The following is a 17,598-nucleotide window of genomic DNA, read 5'->3' on the forward strand; positions in this document are numbered from 1 at the left end:
AAGCATTTCCAGAGGCTGGGGGAGGCTACTCCTCCCCTGCCTTCACACCATTTTCCAAAGGGAGAGGGTGTCACACCCTCTCTCAGAGGAAGTTCTTTGTTCTGCCATCCTGGGCCAGGCCTGGCTGGACCCCAGGAGGGCAGCTGCCTGTCTGAGGGGTTGGCAGCAGCAGCAGCTGCAGTGAAACCCCAGGAAGGGCAGTTTGGCAGTACCAGGGTCTGTGCTACAGACCACTGGGATCATGGGATTGTGCCAACTATGCCAGGATGGCATAGAGGGGGCAATTCCATGATCATAGACATGTTACATGGCCATATTCGGAGTTACCATTGTGAAGCTACATATAGGTAGTGACCTATATGTAGTGCACGCGTGTAATGGTGTCCCCGCACTCACAAAGTTCAGGGAATTGGCTCTGAACAATGTGGGGGCACCTTGGCTAGTGCCAGGGTGCCCTCACACTAAGTAACTTTGCACCTAACCTTTACCAGGTAAAGGTTAGACATATAGGTGACTTATAAGTTACTTAAGTGCAGTGTAAAATGGCTGTGAAATAACGTGGATGTTATTTCACTCAGGCTGCAGTGGCAGGCCTGTGTAAGAATTGTCAGAGCTCCCTATGGGTGGCAAAAGAAATGCTGCAGCCCATAGGGATCTCCTGGAACCCCAATACCCTGGGTACCTCAGTACCATATACTAGGGAATTATAAGGGTGTTCCAGTAAGCCAATGTAAATTGGTAAAAATGGTCACTAGCCTGTTAGTGACAATTTGAAATAAATGGGAGAGCATAACCACTGAGGTTCTGGTTAGCAGAGTCTCAGTGAGACAGTTAGGCACCACACAGGGAACATATACATGCACACCTATGAGCACTGGGGCCCTGTGTGACAGGGTCCCAGTGACACATACATATAGGCCACAAACCTATGAGCACTGGGGTCCTGACCAGCAGGATCCCAGTGACACATAACAAACATACTGAAAACATAGTGTTTTCACTATGAGCACTGAGGCCTGGCTATCAGGATCCCAGTGAGACAGTGAAAACAGTGACAAACACCCTGACATACACTCACAAACAGGCCAAAAGTGGGGGTAACAAGGCTAGAAAGAGGCTACCTTCTCACAGGTGTACATTACATTTGTGTCCTTTCCAGTGGTGCAGGGAGGCGTATCCAAGCCCTTGCTGCCCCACAACAGGCAGGCCTGGTAGATGGTGCCCAATGAGAGTTACACATGAACAGATGGTAGAGTTGGCACAGTGAAGAGAGTTGTGTAAGGGTTGTAAAGTAGTCTGTGTATATGGTGGGGGGGGTCAGAGCACTTTAGATAGGTTTGGTGTCTGGTGATTAGTGTGCCCCCATGTAACCCTTTAGCATGCATATAGTGACTACTATGTGCCTCCCCCTTATGCCATTTGTTAGTTACAACATTGCCCTCCGCTGCGACTTACCGTGTGTTTGTTGTTGGTCAAAATACGCTGCACTGAGTGCCCCTCAACTCCTGCCACCAACTCCTCCGGGATGACAGCTGCCACCATTTCCTTGAGCTCATCCAGCTGCTCCTGGGGTGCGGGACTTCCACCTCCAGTCTGCAGTGCTGCCTTTCAGTTGCCGGACAGTTTCTCTTTTGTTCTGCACTTGCAATCGTGCCAGCACTTTTTTCAGTTGGTGACCATCATCTTCTCCTCTGCCACACTGTTGACTTTATCAACTATGAACTGCCATATGGCCTCCTTCTTACCTAATGGCAACTTAGAAGTGACAAAGAGCTGTTGTTGATGCTCCGTCACCTCTGTGATCAAGATGTTGTTCTCCTCAATAAACCTGCACTTCCTCTTCCTTTTCTCCTTCTCCTGGGAGTCTGTCTGTACATTCTGACTGGTGCTGGGGGCACTGGAGACTCTCAAGGGTCTCTCCTGTCCTGCCTTCTCCATTGTGGCACCTCCTAGCTTGTTTGGAGTTTTCGCTGGCTTTTTTTGCCCAAATGGTGCTAGCTGGACTAGCGTAAAAAAACGTGCCTCTAGTCAGGCTAATGCCAGTTTTGCAGCATTAGCATAATTTTTTTGCGACATGTCGCAAAGTCCAGCGTCATGAAATGACGTAGCATGGTGTTAAAATTTTTGATGCACAACCACGGTAACACAGTTGTGCATCATTTCTCATAAATATGGGCCAATGTCTTCATAGAAATAGGTTCCCCTGGGAAAACTTTATCCAGATCTGTGAATTTGTGGGTGTAAATTGTACATTGCCGCAACAGAAGCCAGCTGTGCTGCATAGTTTTGTTTGCTGCCTGACACAAATAAAGATCACACGTCTGTAGTTTACCTTTTTAATGGTGAGCCCCTTCAACATTAAGCAAAGCATTCAGATAAGTGTTTTGCCATATTTTTTAAAGCGTTGGCTTTAAACTGCGGGAGGCAACAGCACTGGCACCCGTAAACTTGAAAGATTAGCATTTTTACAAGCATTAACAGATAATTGCTCTATCTCCTGTGGCAGGATACAGTTATCAATTTCTCTTCATTGCCACCTCACCTGCCTAAGCAGAAGAATTGTAGAAACTGGAGCCTTCAGTATGGAATTAATCACAACACTGCATGTCTGCGCATGCATTTAGGTGAGTTTCTTGTTCATTCCCGCTTCCTTACTTCGTTTTCATGGTCCTCCTTTTTCATTTTTATCTTTAATGCATCTTTCCTACTTTCTCTTTTCTTTCTTTCATCCATTCCTTTGTTACTCCTAATTGTTCTCTTTCTATTTTGTTATATTATGTTTTCATGTGTTTTCAGAATGAAACATTGATAGACCTGTTCCATCCAGATTGCTTGTGGGGAGGATGTTGCAAAATTTAGCTACTCTTCCTTTTTGAAATCTAGGACCCTGGAACTCAAAGTAAAAGCTAGACCGCTGCACGTAAAACTGTATTTCTTGAACACATGCCTTGGGTGGGCCAAACTCACAGGTGTAGGTTGAGCTGCTTTACCATTAGGATGATATTCTGCCACCTGGATAATCACAAGACTGCCCTGGCAGGCTTGTTCTGTAGAAGCTGTAGACTGCTCATGCTGCAGTCAAGCACCATAGCCACTGGAGATATAGGGCTTGAGTTAGAAATCGGCGGACAGGTTTCTCAGTCACAACTGTAATGGATATCCCTTCCACCAAAATCTAAATACCGTAGCATATAATGGGATTTAGATTTCGGCGGTCGGGATAGCCATCACTGTTGTGCCGGAGTAACCTGTCCACCAATTTTTAAATCAGGCCCATAATCAAGATTCTAACCAAAAAAGATTTGATGCTGGACTTGCAAACAACAGGAGTGATGCTTTTGATGATGGATTGTGAGTACAAACTGTTGATAGCAATTCTCTCCTAAGTTATGTGGTTCTGAGAGAGGGAAGACAACAGCTGCACAAGTGTGGTGATAACTATAAGGGCATCTATCCCAAACTGGTTCTTGTTATTTAAAGATCTCATCTTATTCTCTTTGCCGCACATCTGTCATCTGTTTTCCATTCCAGATTAACATTTTACTTCTTCTACCCTAATCCCTCCTCTTCACCCTCCAGTCCAGATTAACACTTCACACTTCCTACACCAAATCCCTACTTATTTTTTTCACGTATCCTACTGAGACCCTTCCTCTCCATCTCCATTCTTGTTAACATTCCACTGATCCCTTCGCTCATTCCTGAATTCTAGATTAACTTTATTATACACTTCTCTTATCCCTGATCATTCTCTCTTGCCTCCATTCTAGACTAACTTTTCACACCTTATTGTCCATTGTGGATTAATTATTCACTCCTCGTACCCTTGATTTGTCCTCTTACTTCTCCAGTTTAGATTAACTTTTCACTCCTTCTCCCAATAAATATTGTCTCACTCCTCCATATTTAATTGGCATTTCTCTTCTCCTATTACTCATACTTCCTCTCTGCCAAGTATTCTAGATTCATTTTTCACTACTCCTAGTAAGGATCCCTTCTCTCACTGGAGTATAATTGATGATAACTTTGCTCTCTTGAGCGACTCTAAAACAGCCCACTCACATTTGCCCTTTGCTAACTCTCCCTGCTCCTATGTGTTCACCTCTCCCTGCCCATCTCTGAACTCTAACTTTTTTATGGTTTCCATAGAGCTAATCCCACAGCTTCATCCTCAGATTGCCTTCCAGGGTCTCTCACTACATTAATCCACTCTTTCTTTCTTTTTCTTTCTTTCTTTCTTTCTTTCTTTCTTTCTTTCTTTCGTTCTTTCTTTCTTTCTTTCTTTCCTTCCTTACTGCATTACATACCGTCTCGCAAGAGTACTTTTTATCCTGCTTTTACATGCCAATCCTCCCACTTGCCAAGAGACCTCACCCACAAATCCTCTTATATGGCAATATTTAGGAACATGCTGTCCTTCTCCCTTTGTCCAAAATGTTGCAATGCTTTTTCTATCTTCAACTCTGTCTTTCCTGTTTCAAATTACAATCTAGCTTGCACCCCTCTCATTCCGCAGACACAGTCCTTCTTTCTGAGGAAACAAACTCCCTCAGTTCTTATTATCACTCCATGCTTTCTGTTTCAGCCCTCCAATCCCACACGAGTGCCGAATTTATGCACATGCTAGTAAAAACTTTTCACAATTTGCTATTTATCTGCCCTACTCCCGCAACTAGAGATGTATTTAGTCTTTCTACTATTAATCTTTCTTCTATATCTATAGCAGTGTAAGGAACTTTAAAATAAAAGATACACAGAACTAGAATTAAATAGAAAAGACATGTGGGATTGCTTTTGAGGTCTCTGTCAACCTATGCAGAGCTGTGATTAAAAAACACAAGCCAGTGGCCCAGCAGGGGCCAATCTTCTCCTTTACGGCTACGACAGAAAAGAAACTACATACAGCGTTGCTTTGCACATACCTGCTCTCCCCATTCTTTAGAAATTGTCACTTCTTAGAGGAAGAAAGGACAACTCCATAATCACATAGCATGTTTGTGGAAAATTTCTGCAACGCAAATTGGCCCGCAAGTGTCTGAACGCACCACATTTTAACTGAGGAAGTCTATAAAAAATGAAGCAGACAATTTGTAAATTACTTCTAGCACTCAATCATAAGGTCTGTCTGAAAAACAAATGGGGTGCATATACAACATTACTGGCAACCCTGAGGGGCTGTCAGTCAAAGTTGCAAAGTCATAGTTCCTTTAAATTTTCAGTGTTCAAATTCTATTCTGGCAAAAGGCATTCTCTTAACCTTTGGGTTAAAAAAAGAGCAAGCATGCACTGCTTTTCAGTTCCAGCCATAACTCTAGGACTTCACTGAAGACTAGCGGTCTGTTGAATCACATCATTTTCGTTCATGGAATTTCATAAAATTCCATAAAATATTTTGTGTAATTATTTAAAATTGCGATTTTGGAGTGAAGTTTTGTTTGCCGGTTTCTTTGCGTAAAAATTCCAACGACATACCAACAGGATACTGGTTTGAGCATAATGTCTTTCAGTGAGACATTTTCTGCATGATGCATTCCCCCATCTGCAAACATTACACAAAATTGTGTAATGTTGAAATGAAGAATTTAGAAAACATTGCTGGTGTAATTAAAATTTCACTGTGGCTTTTGAAGACCCAACATTTGCCACATAAAAAGCTTAAGAATTCAATATAGGAGAGTGAGTAGTAAACTCTATCTAACATGTTAAACAAGCATGTGATTATCAGCGCTTTGGACAACGCACAGATTTCAACCTCTAAACAGCAGCGTGACAAGCATGCATACACACAATTTCTACTCCTTGTTAACTTCAGTACATGGCACATGAAGAAGACACTTTGGGGGGAGAATGATGAGAGTGGTGGGGGCAGAATGGGAGAGGATGTTAGGCTTCTCCCACACAGGCAGTTTTTAAATTCATTATTACATGTTATCGTTGCATTTTTATGTTAAGTACTCAATTTTTAGTTTTTTAAGTGTGGCCAGGAGCCAGTTTTAGATGTCTCTTCATCCTCATGTTTAGAAAAGCATAATAAAAATACATTCATGCATACAAGGCCTTTGGTTATCCATGTTCATCCACTGGAATGTTCGAGACTGATTCCATGTGGCTTTCCACACCACAGCATACACCATGAGGCAACCCATTTCATCCATTTTCTGTCCTGCACTATGAGTGACTAATCACATGTACACAGTAGTGCTAGAACAGGTATACAAAGGCTGTTGGTTTCCTCCTTTATTATTCTATTTTTCAATGTTTTGTATAATGTATATGTTTGCTATAAATAAACAAGATATCCCACTCTTGCCAGGTGTAGCGAAGATCAAAGTGAGACACAAAGCAGACAGTAAAAAGGTAAAAGACTGTTTGTGTCTTTTATTTCTCAGAGTAGATGAACCCACGACATGAAGCACCAGCTGACAGTAAGTCTCCCGTCCCTTCCAGCACTTGACGACCAACTGCCTGTCATAAGATTCCATGGAATCTTATGGCACATTTAGAACATGGTGACAACAAACTATTTAAAGGCACAGCATAAAGAAAAACACATACTAAAACAGATACTACATAAAGATTCTGCGAGGTTAGTTAGACTTCTGTCCAAATTACAAGAGTACAATTTTAAGATCAAGTATATACAAGGTGGAAAGAACTTCAGGACTGTTTATCCCGCTTACCTCTCAGGGAAGCTCACAGTGAGATTTGCGAAGAAAAATAATGTGTTGTAGCTGTTGTTGATGTAATATCAAGCTGTGCAGGTATTATTTCTGAACAAGAGTGGTTGGAGGCGATGGATAAGGATGAAGTATTAAAAAAAGTATTACATTTCATAAATGTGGGTTGGCCTCAAGATAAGTCACTTTCAGGTGATCTCAAATGTTTTGCACAAGTGGCATCTGAATTGTCGTGTGAAAATCAAATATGTGTACTCAAAGATTTAATTGTACCACCTACTGCAATAAGGAAACGTTTGTGTTCGATGGCACATGAGGGACACTTAGGAATGTCAGCCACTGTTAAAAAACTTAAACAAAATTTTTGGTGACCAGGTATAGAAAAAGCAGTTTCTCAATTTATTGAACTTTGTCCTCAGTGTATTGCTTCGGGCAAACATTTGAAAACTACACACAAACCTTTATTTCCTGTGGAGATGCCTGAATCTCCTTGGGTGAAGGTGGCTTTAGACTACTCTGGTCCTTCCGAGACAACAACGTTACCTTATTGTGCTAGTAGATTATTTTTCAAAATGGATCTATTACGATTTTTTTGAATCACCTAGTACGAAAACAGCTATTGATTTTTTAAAGAAGTCTTTTCAAATTGAGGGTTCTCCACGCTATATTGTCACAGACAATGGTATACATTTTGTCTCAAAAGAAATGAATGAGTTTTTGACAGGTCTATATATTTCACACATAAAAGTGGCTCTATATAGTCCATCTCCTAATGGCTTAGTAGAGCGGGCTAATCGTATACTGAAAGAAGGTATTCAGACTGCCGTTTCATTGAACATTGACGTGGAAACTTTTCTAAAAGAAAAAATCTGGGCGTATGTAACAACTCCTCATTCCACAACAAATTTTTCTCCTTTCAGAGTGCTTCGAGGCAGAGATCCTAAATCTAAACTTATTCCTCAATGGTTGAGATTAGCCCCTAATAGTAATGACATTGCTATAGATTGTGAGACTATTAGGAAGAATGCACTAGTTAAACAGATCAAACAGAAGGACTATTATGACAAAAAGAATAATGTTCGCAAAGTTAAAATAGAAGTAGGTAATTGGGTTTTAATTAAAAAACCCAACAAATGTTTAAAGGGGGAAACAAAGTTCATGTCCCCTGCAAAAGTACAAAAAGTTACAAAAACGTCACTTTTGTTACAAGGGAAAGGGTGGTGGAACAGAGATAGTGTGGTTCCTATTTCTGATTTGCAGGCTCACATTTATCAAAATGTTTGTGAAGCAAAACATCCAGAAGATTCTATGCTTTCCACTGATGTTTGTCAGGATTTTAAATGTGTTGATGATAATTCTGTTCTCTCACAACAAAATAATCAGCATCTAGCCAGTAGAGGTATTGCATGTAATCAAATGGCAGGAAAGTTACATGACACTCTGTGTTCAAGTACGAGATCCGTGGGTGTCCGTCAAGTAAAGGTGGCAAGCAAATTTAAAGACTTTGAATTGTATTAGCGAATTCTAAAGTTTTTGTATTACTATGTTTTAAGATTTGAATTGTATTTTATTTTGTATTTTATCATTTTATTTTTTTTGGTTAGCTTTTAGAGGGGGGAGGTGATGTAGTATCTGTTTTAGTATGTGTTTCTTTATGCTGGGCCTTTAAATAGTTTGTTGTCACCATGTTCCAAATGTGTCATAAGATTCCATGGATGCTTGTTTCCGGTCCAGGGAGGACCTGGCTTGGCAGTTCGGGCTGGACTGTTCCTCGGGTCAAGGCTGATTTGCATATGGCTGGGTCCAAACTGGGGTGGCATGGTGAGCAAAAGAACGATGGATTAAACCCAGATCTGTGACTGGGGGTGAGTGTCTGCATTGTTCAGCACTCCGTCCATCATCCTTTTGTTTTTCTAAAGTTGCCCTAAGTGGGAAGGGTATGCCCAGACGTGGGTCCCTTGCTCACTGTGCCACTGGATTCAAGCTAGCCTGGCTGATGAAGGGTGAAACCCTGACCCCGGTCCCAGGATGCTTGTTTCAGGTCCAGGGAGGACCTGGCTTGGTAGTTTGGGCTGGACTGTTCCCATGAGGAACAGGGTCAAGACTGATTTGCATATGACTGGGTCCAAACTGGGGTGGCATGGTGAGTAAAAGAACGATGGATTAAACCCAGATCTGCGACTGGGGGTGAGTGTATGCATTGTTCAGCACTCCGTCCATCATCCTTTTGTTTTGCTCCATGGAATCTTATGACACATTTGGAGCATGGTGACAACAAACTATTTAAAGGCCCAGCATAAAGAAACACATACTAAAACAGATACTACATACTACATCAAGGCCTCACCTTGCAAGTTTTCCAAAGTTTTTTTTTTTTAAATAAATTTAACAGACTCAACCTTGTTACATATCACCCATTCACTGTGTTATCCAACATCATTGACCCAAAGATACTTTATTAACCTGTAAGACAAGTCTGTCTTGCTCCCATCTCCCTCACTCCGTACCTAAGTGCAGCTAGAACTTTGCCACAACTTGACGGGAGCATTACTGCGGCTCTCACACGCCAACAGTACCGGACAGACCACTTCATAAATGCACATTCTGGCAAACAAACACAACATTACCAGCCCACCCACAACAGCCTCAGTACTTGTCAGAGCACAACACAGAATAAAATAAGGCATTATATCACCACATATTTTCCCATTTACCAAATCCTCGAGGATGGACCGCTAATCTCTGTCCCTGCATTTTGAGGTCAGAGGGCCATGGAGCACTGCCAGTTGGCTTCAGCAGAGCATTCAACCAGTCAAATGCAGGATCTTCTGCATCCAGGCTCATGCATAATCATTATGGGGAAAGCAGTGCAGCAGTTTAATGCCCACTGACCTCTCCTTCCAGTTCTCAAGTCCCTTTGAGAAATCCATAGCTATGCACAGGACTCTGCGCATGAACGTGCTGCGCATTTGTGCATAAAACAGTGGCGCAAGGTAACTGTGATTTGGTTTCTCGGAGGACTATTTTTCCCCTATTGACCTAACGGTGCAATCTCTTGGCAAGGAACGCCCACGAACTTTAGAAAAAAACCTCAAACATTTCAATAACGCGACCTTTAAAAAAGAGCATCAAACAATTCAGGTATACAAGGAAAAACTGAATACATTGAAAGAAAGAAAGCATTTCTTCTGCAAATTTAAACAAGAGGTAGCGCCATAATTACTTTATCTCCTCCAGCAGAAGCACACCAAAGAAATTACCTCCTCAGAAATCCTGTTTCGAAGTCTGACTAATGTTTCTCTGGGGGAATAAAAACTGAGTTTTAATACCTTAGTCACTGCTCATTAATTGAATCCTTGCTGGTGTGCGGCGCGTGCTGTTTGCGCGCGCATGCGCGTGAAGCGAAGGTGAGGCCAGAGAAAGTCATTAGCATGGAAGACTTTGTTTAGGTTGTGCTTATCAATTCCGCTTGTTGAGCACACTCCAGGGATGTGAGGCGCCAAACGACAGCCTGGGAAATTAATTTCAATGGTTTCTAATACCATCCCCCAGGGCTCATTAATTCCAGTTTAGGAGCAGTGGCAGTGTGGCTGCGCCTTCTGAAGATTTAACACGCCTTTCCTTCAGTGAGTTTTCCGGTTCAGCGCACGAGCACTGTGATGTGAGATGCAGCATCTGCGAGGAAACACCGGCAACTAGTGGAGACCACCTGACTCTAGCACATATCCGCCGACCCCCAGTGGATAGGCTAGGTCTGTGTGTATTGTTCTGTCAGTGAGACAAAGGGGGGACTTAGTGTTGGCTGGATGGGCTATCTCTGACTTGAAGAAGGGGAGGAGCTACCACTCTTTTAGATCACAAAACCTCTACCTCAGCACACTCACAAAAGTTTTGACACTAGTTTTTTGTGCCCCCATAGAAGCTGGGGCCATGGGAGGGAGGCAGGAAATTATAAACACTTTTGTGGGTGGAAACTTCAAGCCTTCTACTTCAAAGTGGGAGCCGGTTATAAATAGTGGGCCTTCAGACCCCACTCATCAGTACACCCCTTGACCCTGTGAAAAACTCAAGAGGTCTGCTGTGCTGCTCTGCTAGAAGCCCTGCCGTGCTGCCTGGGTAAGAAGGACTGGACCTGCATATTGATCCCAGGACCACCAGAGTGACTCCAAGGACTAGTTGGCTGACCTTATCAGAACTTCAGGGACAGAAAAAATCTCGAACCACTTGGACCGAGCACCTGGACTGTTTCTGCTGTGAGCCTTGCCTCCAAGTGGTGTCTCCTCAGTTGTGGACCATTGGAAGTGTCATGAAGATGCTATGCCAGTTCAGCTATGGTACTGTGGGCAGAATTGATCACTCGCATCAAAGTCCACAGCATCCTCACAACTGCTGCTGCATGACACATCCTCAGTGCCGACCTTCGCACTGAAAGCCCCTCATCGACAACATCCTCTATGACGATGCAGGACTTCACAATCCAGGCCCGCAGCTCCTCAGAAATGTCGCTGAGCGGTGCATCCTCGACACAGGATCTCTCAATGCTCTGCAACCAGGATTTAAGGAACTTTCTACAGCAAGCCTAACTTGGTCCCTGCATCCGGCTCACTTTCTATCGTGGTCAGCCTAAACATGTGACCCAGTCCAGCATAATCAAATAACTACAGTTGGCGCCTTGTGCTTTTAGGCACTATTTTCCCTTAAACCTTTAAAATTGTATATGTTTTGGTTCTACTGATTGGATTTTTGTTTTTTTGGGCTCAAATAATGTATTACATTTTACTCTAATTTTCTAAATTGGTGAGGGGTTTTTCTGTGTTGTGTCTTCACTTTATTACCACTTGAAGTGCTGCATAAATACTTTACACGTTCCCTCTAAGTTAAGCCTGACCGCTTTTGTGCCAATTTGGGGTTTGCTTGTGACTTCACCCTGACAGGAATTTTGGTTGCTGCTTAAAAAGGGATTAATCCCTCTCAGCCAGTAACCCAATTTCCAACATGTACACATTCGTACACCTATATAAACCTGTCCACAGAGATGTAGCTTCTGTTGGTGCAAGAGGTGCAGGTGTGTGCCTAGCCCTGACTTTGGTGGCTTAGTTAATTGAAAAGTGAAGTCTTCAGCTTCTTGCAGAATTCAGGACTAGAGATAAAAACTCTGACTTGCAATGGAAGGCTTTTCCACGCTTTATGAGCGATGTAGGAGAATTCCTGTCTTCCTGATCTGGTTTTGTGTATGCATGGGATATGTATGTGTGGAGCAGAGTTGTCTGGGTGATTGGTGGAAGGAGATGCGTTCAGATGGGGGGGCCAAAGTTGTGTAGTGACTTGAATGTGTGTATGAGGAGTTTGAAATGAGCGTGTTGACTTTGATGTTGCTGACTGAAGGAAAAATCAGGTCTCACAGGTGTTCTGCAGTGTTGCTGATGCCAAGGTTTCAGAGGCTTTCTAAAAGGGCAGTAGAGTTTGGGCCGCTGTAGTTTTCTAGGTGAAAGTTGAGGTCTCCAGGGAGGATGGAGTTTCTGGTATTGATGATGAGGGGTGCAATGGAGTCTGTGATGTCGCTGGTGAAATTGGTGTGGCTTCCTGGAGGTCTGAATATGAGCATTATGCCAAGGGAGAAGATAGCTATGATAAGTTTCATGAACATGAGGTGTTTCGTGTAGGTGATGGGGGTGTCCGTGTAGGTGTTGCAGCTGATGGTATCTTTTAAGATGATGGCAACTCCCCCTCCAGGCTTGTGCTGACAGTCTTGCCTGGTGATCTTGTAGCCAACTTTGATGGCTGTAATGATGTCCGATACATATGGTGGGTTTAGCCTACCCTTTTCACTGGGCTAAACCTATCCTTTAGGGTAAGTTTAGTCCAGTAATAAACCCAACCTAAAGGGTGGTCATGCAGTAGGTCCCATATCTCAGTGGTGTGTTTGGTGAGTGAACATGTGTTGAGGAGCATACATGCAACTGCGGTGTGTTGTGTAGGTTGTGTTTGGTCTCTGTGAGCGTGAGTGGGTGCCATGGTTTGTGTGAGTGAGTAGGGTGTTGGGTGCTATTGGTGCAGAAGTGGTCCGTGTAGGGCGTGGAAGAGTGCATGACAGCTTGCAGGAGGCTGATATGAATGCACCTTCCATGTGTGGTTGAGGTAGCAGTGGATGGTGGGAGAACCAGGGTTTCTGGCGCTGGGCACCGTCCAGGAACAGACAGGCCTGCCTTTGCCACATCACTTGTGTGTCCACTGCATGTCTGTGATGAAGCCATCATTAAGTAGATCCTGAGAAGATGGATGATGGGAAACCCAATGATGCCACTTCCTGTGAAGATGAGTGATGGGAAGTGAAGTCTTCTTGCTTGGTGTTAGAAATTGGTTATCTAGTTGGCAGAGGTATACACCCTTGTCCAAGTAGAGACCACAATCCTAGTCAGGGTAAATCACACACAATCCAAATTATCCTGTGCCCACGCTCTGGTAGCTTAGCACTGAGCAGTTAGGCTTAACGTAGAAGGCAATGTGTGAAGTATTTGTGCAATAAATCATACAGTAACACAGTGAAAACACCACAAAAATACACCACACAGCTTTGGAAAAATGTATAGTATTTATCTGGTTAAAATAAGGTCAAAACAATAAAGATTCAATAAGCACAAGTTGAAATTTTACTTTTGCAGGTTTAAAAAGAGTCTTAAATCTTAGAAATCAAAAGTTGTCTCTTGATTACACAAACTAGTTTGCGTCAAAAATAACATGCACAGAGACCGCAGAGGAGGAGATGCGTGGAAAAATCAGGTGTGTGCCGGATTTTCCGATGCAGTACAGACGTTGCGTCATTACTTTCTATGCTGCAAGGAGCTTGCGTCATTTTTCGGCGCATAATCTTGGTTCCTCACTGCCATATGGGGAACTTTTTGATGCTCAGGGACGATGCAGGAAAATCTTGGGCACGATGGAAGAAGTCACAGTCTTTGCGTCGATCCGGGAGGGCGATGCTTCAAATTTTCTGTCACACGGCAGGCTCTGCGTCGATGTTCCACCCGGGGTATTGGCTGTGTTATTCCAGTTCGGCTGTGCGTCGATCCGGTAGGGCGGTGCGTCGAATTTTCTGTTGTAAGGCAGGCGCTGGGTCAATTTCCCCTCAGGAAGTCTACCTGCATTGTTCCAGTTCGGCTGTGCGGAAATTTCTCGGTCACAAGGCAGGCTGTGCACCGTTTCCGGCAAGCTGTGTGTCGATTTTTGGCACACAAAGAGTTTCCTGAAGAGATTAAGGTGGTCCCTGGCGGTCGGTGCTAATGTGGTGGTAGTACCACCAACAGGCTGGTGGTACTTACCGCCACATTATGACATTGGCGGGTTGGCTGAATGTACCAGTCCGACTGCCATGGCGGTAGCAGCCGCCGGGCTGGAGATGGAAATCTCCAGCCCAGCAGCCACCATTGTGCCATCAGTGGTATTATGTCCCTGCCTAACGCCATGGTTTTCATGGCGTTCATAACGCCAATAAAACCATGGGTGTAGGCCCTATCAGTGACAGGGAATTCCTTCCCTCTCACTGATAAGAGGCCCCCTCACCCCAAACCTCTCCAAACATCCTCCCAATCCCCCTACATGCACACCCCCCAAAACACACTTACACGCACGCAGACACACACTCATCCACACATAAATACATGCATGCATACATTCATTCATGCACACATCCGCATACTCATCATAACATACACGCCGACACGCATACACATTACCATACATACACGCACTCACACACATTCATCCATGCACGGAAACAACACCACACACCCACTAGCATTCACGCACACACTCACACATACATGCACACACCCCCACATACAAACACACACCACCCTCCACCCCCTCTACTGTCGGAGACCCGACTTACCTGGATCCAGGGGGTCTTCTGGCAGGGGAAGGGACGGGCCGCCAGCAGAACACCGCCAGGTTGTATTATTTGTCATAATATGGCTTGCGGCGGTCTCCTGGCGTGGCGCTGCTGGTGGTAGCAGCGCCACCTTACCGCCATCCGCCAGCATGGCCACAGACGGATTGCCACCGCTGTGTTTATATTATGGCGGACGGATGGTAGCTGCGGCAACGGTCTTTTGGCGGCCGTGGCAGTAGGCAGTTTTTACTGCCAATGTCAAAATGAGGGCCTAAGTCTTTTTGGCCCTGAGACTTCAGAAAACAGGAGGCAAGCTCAATCCATGCCCTTGGAGAACACTTCTCAGCAAAGTCAGAGGGCAGCAAGGCAACAGCAGGGCAGCAGTCCTTCTCAGCAAAGCAGTCCAGATGAGTCCTTTGGGCAGCCAGGCAGTTCCTCTTGACAGGTTGCAGGTTCAGGTCCAGAAGTGTCTGAGCTGGTGGAGTCAGAGATCCAGTTTATATACTCAATAATGCCCTTTGAAGTGGGGAGACCTCAAAGTATGGTTTTGAAGTGCACAAGTTCCCCTCTCAGTACAGGTCTGTCTGCCAGGGTCCCAGTAGGGGGCTTGGCAGTCCATTGTGTGAGGGCAGGCCACTAACTTTTGAAATTTAAGTGTCAGGCCCTCCACCCTTCCAGCCTAGAAAGACCCCTTTATTATGCAATTAAGTGCAGGTGTGACTGGGTGTCCTTTGTTTGTGGTTGCCTGGCTGAAATGCACAAGGAAGCTGTCAACCAGCCCATACATTGATTGGAGACAGGCTGTAAGGCACAGATGGATTTTAAGTGCAGAAAAAAGCTCACTTTCTAAAAGTGGCATTTCTAAAATAGTAATACATAATTAAACATCACCAATAAGCAGGATTTTCTACTACCATTCTGGCCATACTAAATATGACCTGGTTACCCCTTTCTGATTAGGATCTATCACTCAAACAGTATGTGAGGGTAGTCCTAATGCTATCCTATGAAAGGAGCAGGCCTCACAGTAATGGAAAAAATTTAGGAGTTTTCCACTACCATGACATATAAAACACACATGTACACGTCCTGCGTTTTACCTGCATAGCACCCTGCCCTATGGGTTAATTAGGGCCTACCTTACGGGTGACTTATATGTAGAAAAAGGGGAGTTTAGGCTTGGCAAGTACTTTTGAATGCCAAGTCGAAGTGGCAGTGAAACTGCACACACAGGCCTTGCAATGGCAGGCCTGAGACACTGTTAAAAGGCTACTTATGTGGATGGCACAACCAGTGCTGCAGGCCCACCTGTAGCATTCAATTTAAAGGCCCTGGGCACATTTAGTACACATTACGAGGGACTTACAAGTAAATCAGATAGGTTAATTGGGAATGAACCAATGTTACCATGTTTCGGAGAGAGAGCATATGCTCTTGAGCACAGAGTCCTAAAACCAGCAAAAACAGTGTCAGAAAAGTGGAAGGAGGCAGGCAAAAAGTTGGGGGATGACCACCCTAAAGGTTGGCAGGTCTAGCACCTGGCTTCTTTTTTCATAAATGTTTTGGCGGGAAACCAGAGGTATCGCTTGCTCTGCAGATGGATGATGGGAAATGAAGTACTTTTGCTTGGCTTCATTTTTTAAATACTATTTTGTTGGGAAACCAGAGATGTCACTTCCTGTGCAGATAAATGATGGGAAATCCAGTGATGCTACTTCTGTAGATGGTTGATGGGAATTAGAGCCCTCTTTCATGGCTTGTTTTTTTGAAGGCAGGAAACCAGAGAATGCCACCTTTTGTGCAAATAGATGATGGAAAATCCAGTGCTGTCACGTCCTGTGCAGATGGATGATGGGAAATCCAGTGATGTCAGTTCCTGTGAAGATGAATGATGGGAAATCCGGTGATGTCACTCCTTGTACAGATAAATGATGGCACTCTCCTTCTTCGGGACCTGTCTTTCTCCTGCAAGTTCTTTGCACAACACTCTTTGATATACAGAAATAAACTGCAAGATATCCCATGCACTTACTGATGTACTCATCCCTCCTCCCTCTGTTGGGCTAATGACTCTGATCTTCTTAAAGATCAACAACAGTATGTCATCAGGATTTCTGCTGGATGATAAATTGACTATGGATCAACAAATCACCAAATTAGGTTCATGCCATGGATGCTTGCATAAAGTAACTGCAAATTGTGAAGAATACAACAACCTGCCTACTTTGCCATATCACCCACAGCACTTCTGCTGCCCAACCTCTATACACACTGCATTTGGCTTCTCATTGCCAAATAAATTAAGTTTAAGGTGCTATGCTATGTGTTCAAAGCCATGCAGCAGGCTGGCCCTACCTATATTTATTCTCGAATTCACCCTTACATTCCAATGCAAGAGCTTCAGTCAGGAGTTGCCAATCTGGCCACTGTTCCCAGAGTCAGACTAGCAAGACAGGTTAGTCAGTCCTTTTCTTTTTTGGGGCCAAAATTACGGAACTCCTTGCCTCTCGCTCTTCGCTTGTGAATTTCCTATCCCCACTTCAGGACGATGCTTAAGACTTTTCTCTTCTATGCGAGGTTTCCTCTGTATCTGCTTGTTACCTGTTAGTGCAGGGAAACCCCAGTGGGGTCGCATTGAGCTCTACAAATGATATCATATTGTATCATCTTTCACCATCCCTTTATCCTTGTTACCCAGTCACCTTCTCTCTCACAAGTGTTCTAGTCCTATCTCATCCAATTCACTTACATTCTCTGAGTTTTCGGCACTCATCAACTCTGAAACTAACTTACTCAAGCTTAATTTTCTGCTTCTCCAAAGCAAACCCACTATCTTTCTTCCCAGGCACATCATGTATCAACATTTAATCCCGTTTCTGACTCTGAATATGAGATTTCCCCTTCTTTGTTGATCAGTCCTTATAGTTACTTCTAGTGACATTGTTTCCTCATCTCTTATTCTTTATCCCTTACATTTATCAACTACCTCTTCCAAACTTTACTGCACTATTTAATCTGTTTTTTCCAGACTGG

General features: G+C 43.9%; 1 long non-coding RNA gene across 1 annotated transcript in view; it reads right to left on the bottom strand.

The window, feature by feature from the left end:
* The window catches only part of LOC138258359 (uncharacterized), a 165,873-nt gene extending 155,939 nt beyond the window's left edge, over positions 1 to 9,934 (bottom strand). The window contains exon 1 of the long non-coding RNA XR_011198409.1: positions 9,901 to 9,934. This is a non-coding gene — a long non-coding RNA (uncharacterized lncRNA). The remainder of the gene's footprint in view (positions 1 to 9,900) is intronic.
* Between the last annotated feature and the right edge of the window lie 7,664 nt (positions 9,935 to 17,598).

This window comes from Pleurodeles waltl, chromosome 2_1 (genome assembly GCF_031143425.1).
Source record: "Pleurodeles waltl isolate 20211129_DDA chromosome 2_1, aPleWal1.hap1.20221129, whole genome shotgun sequence".
In the NCBI taxonomy this organism is placed as follows: domain Eukaryota; kingdom Metazoa; phylum Chordata; class Amphibia; order Caudata; family Salamandridae; genus Pleurodeles; species Pleurodeles waltl.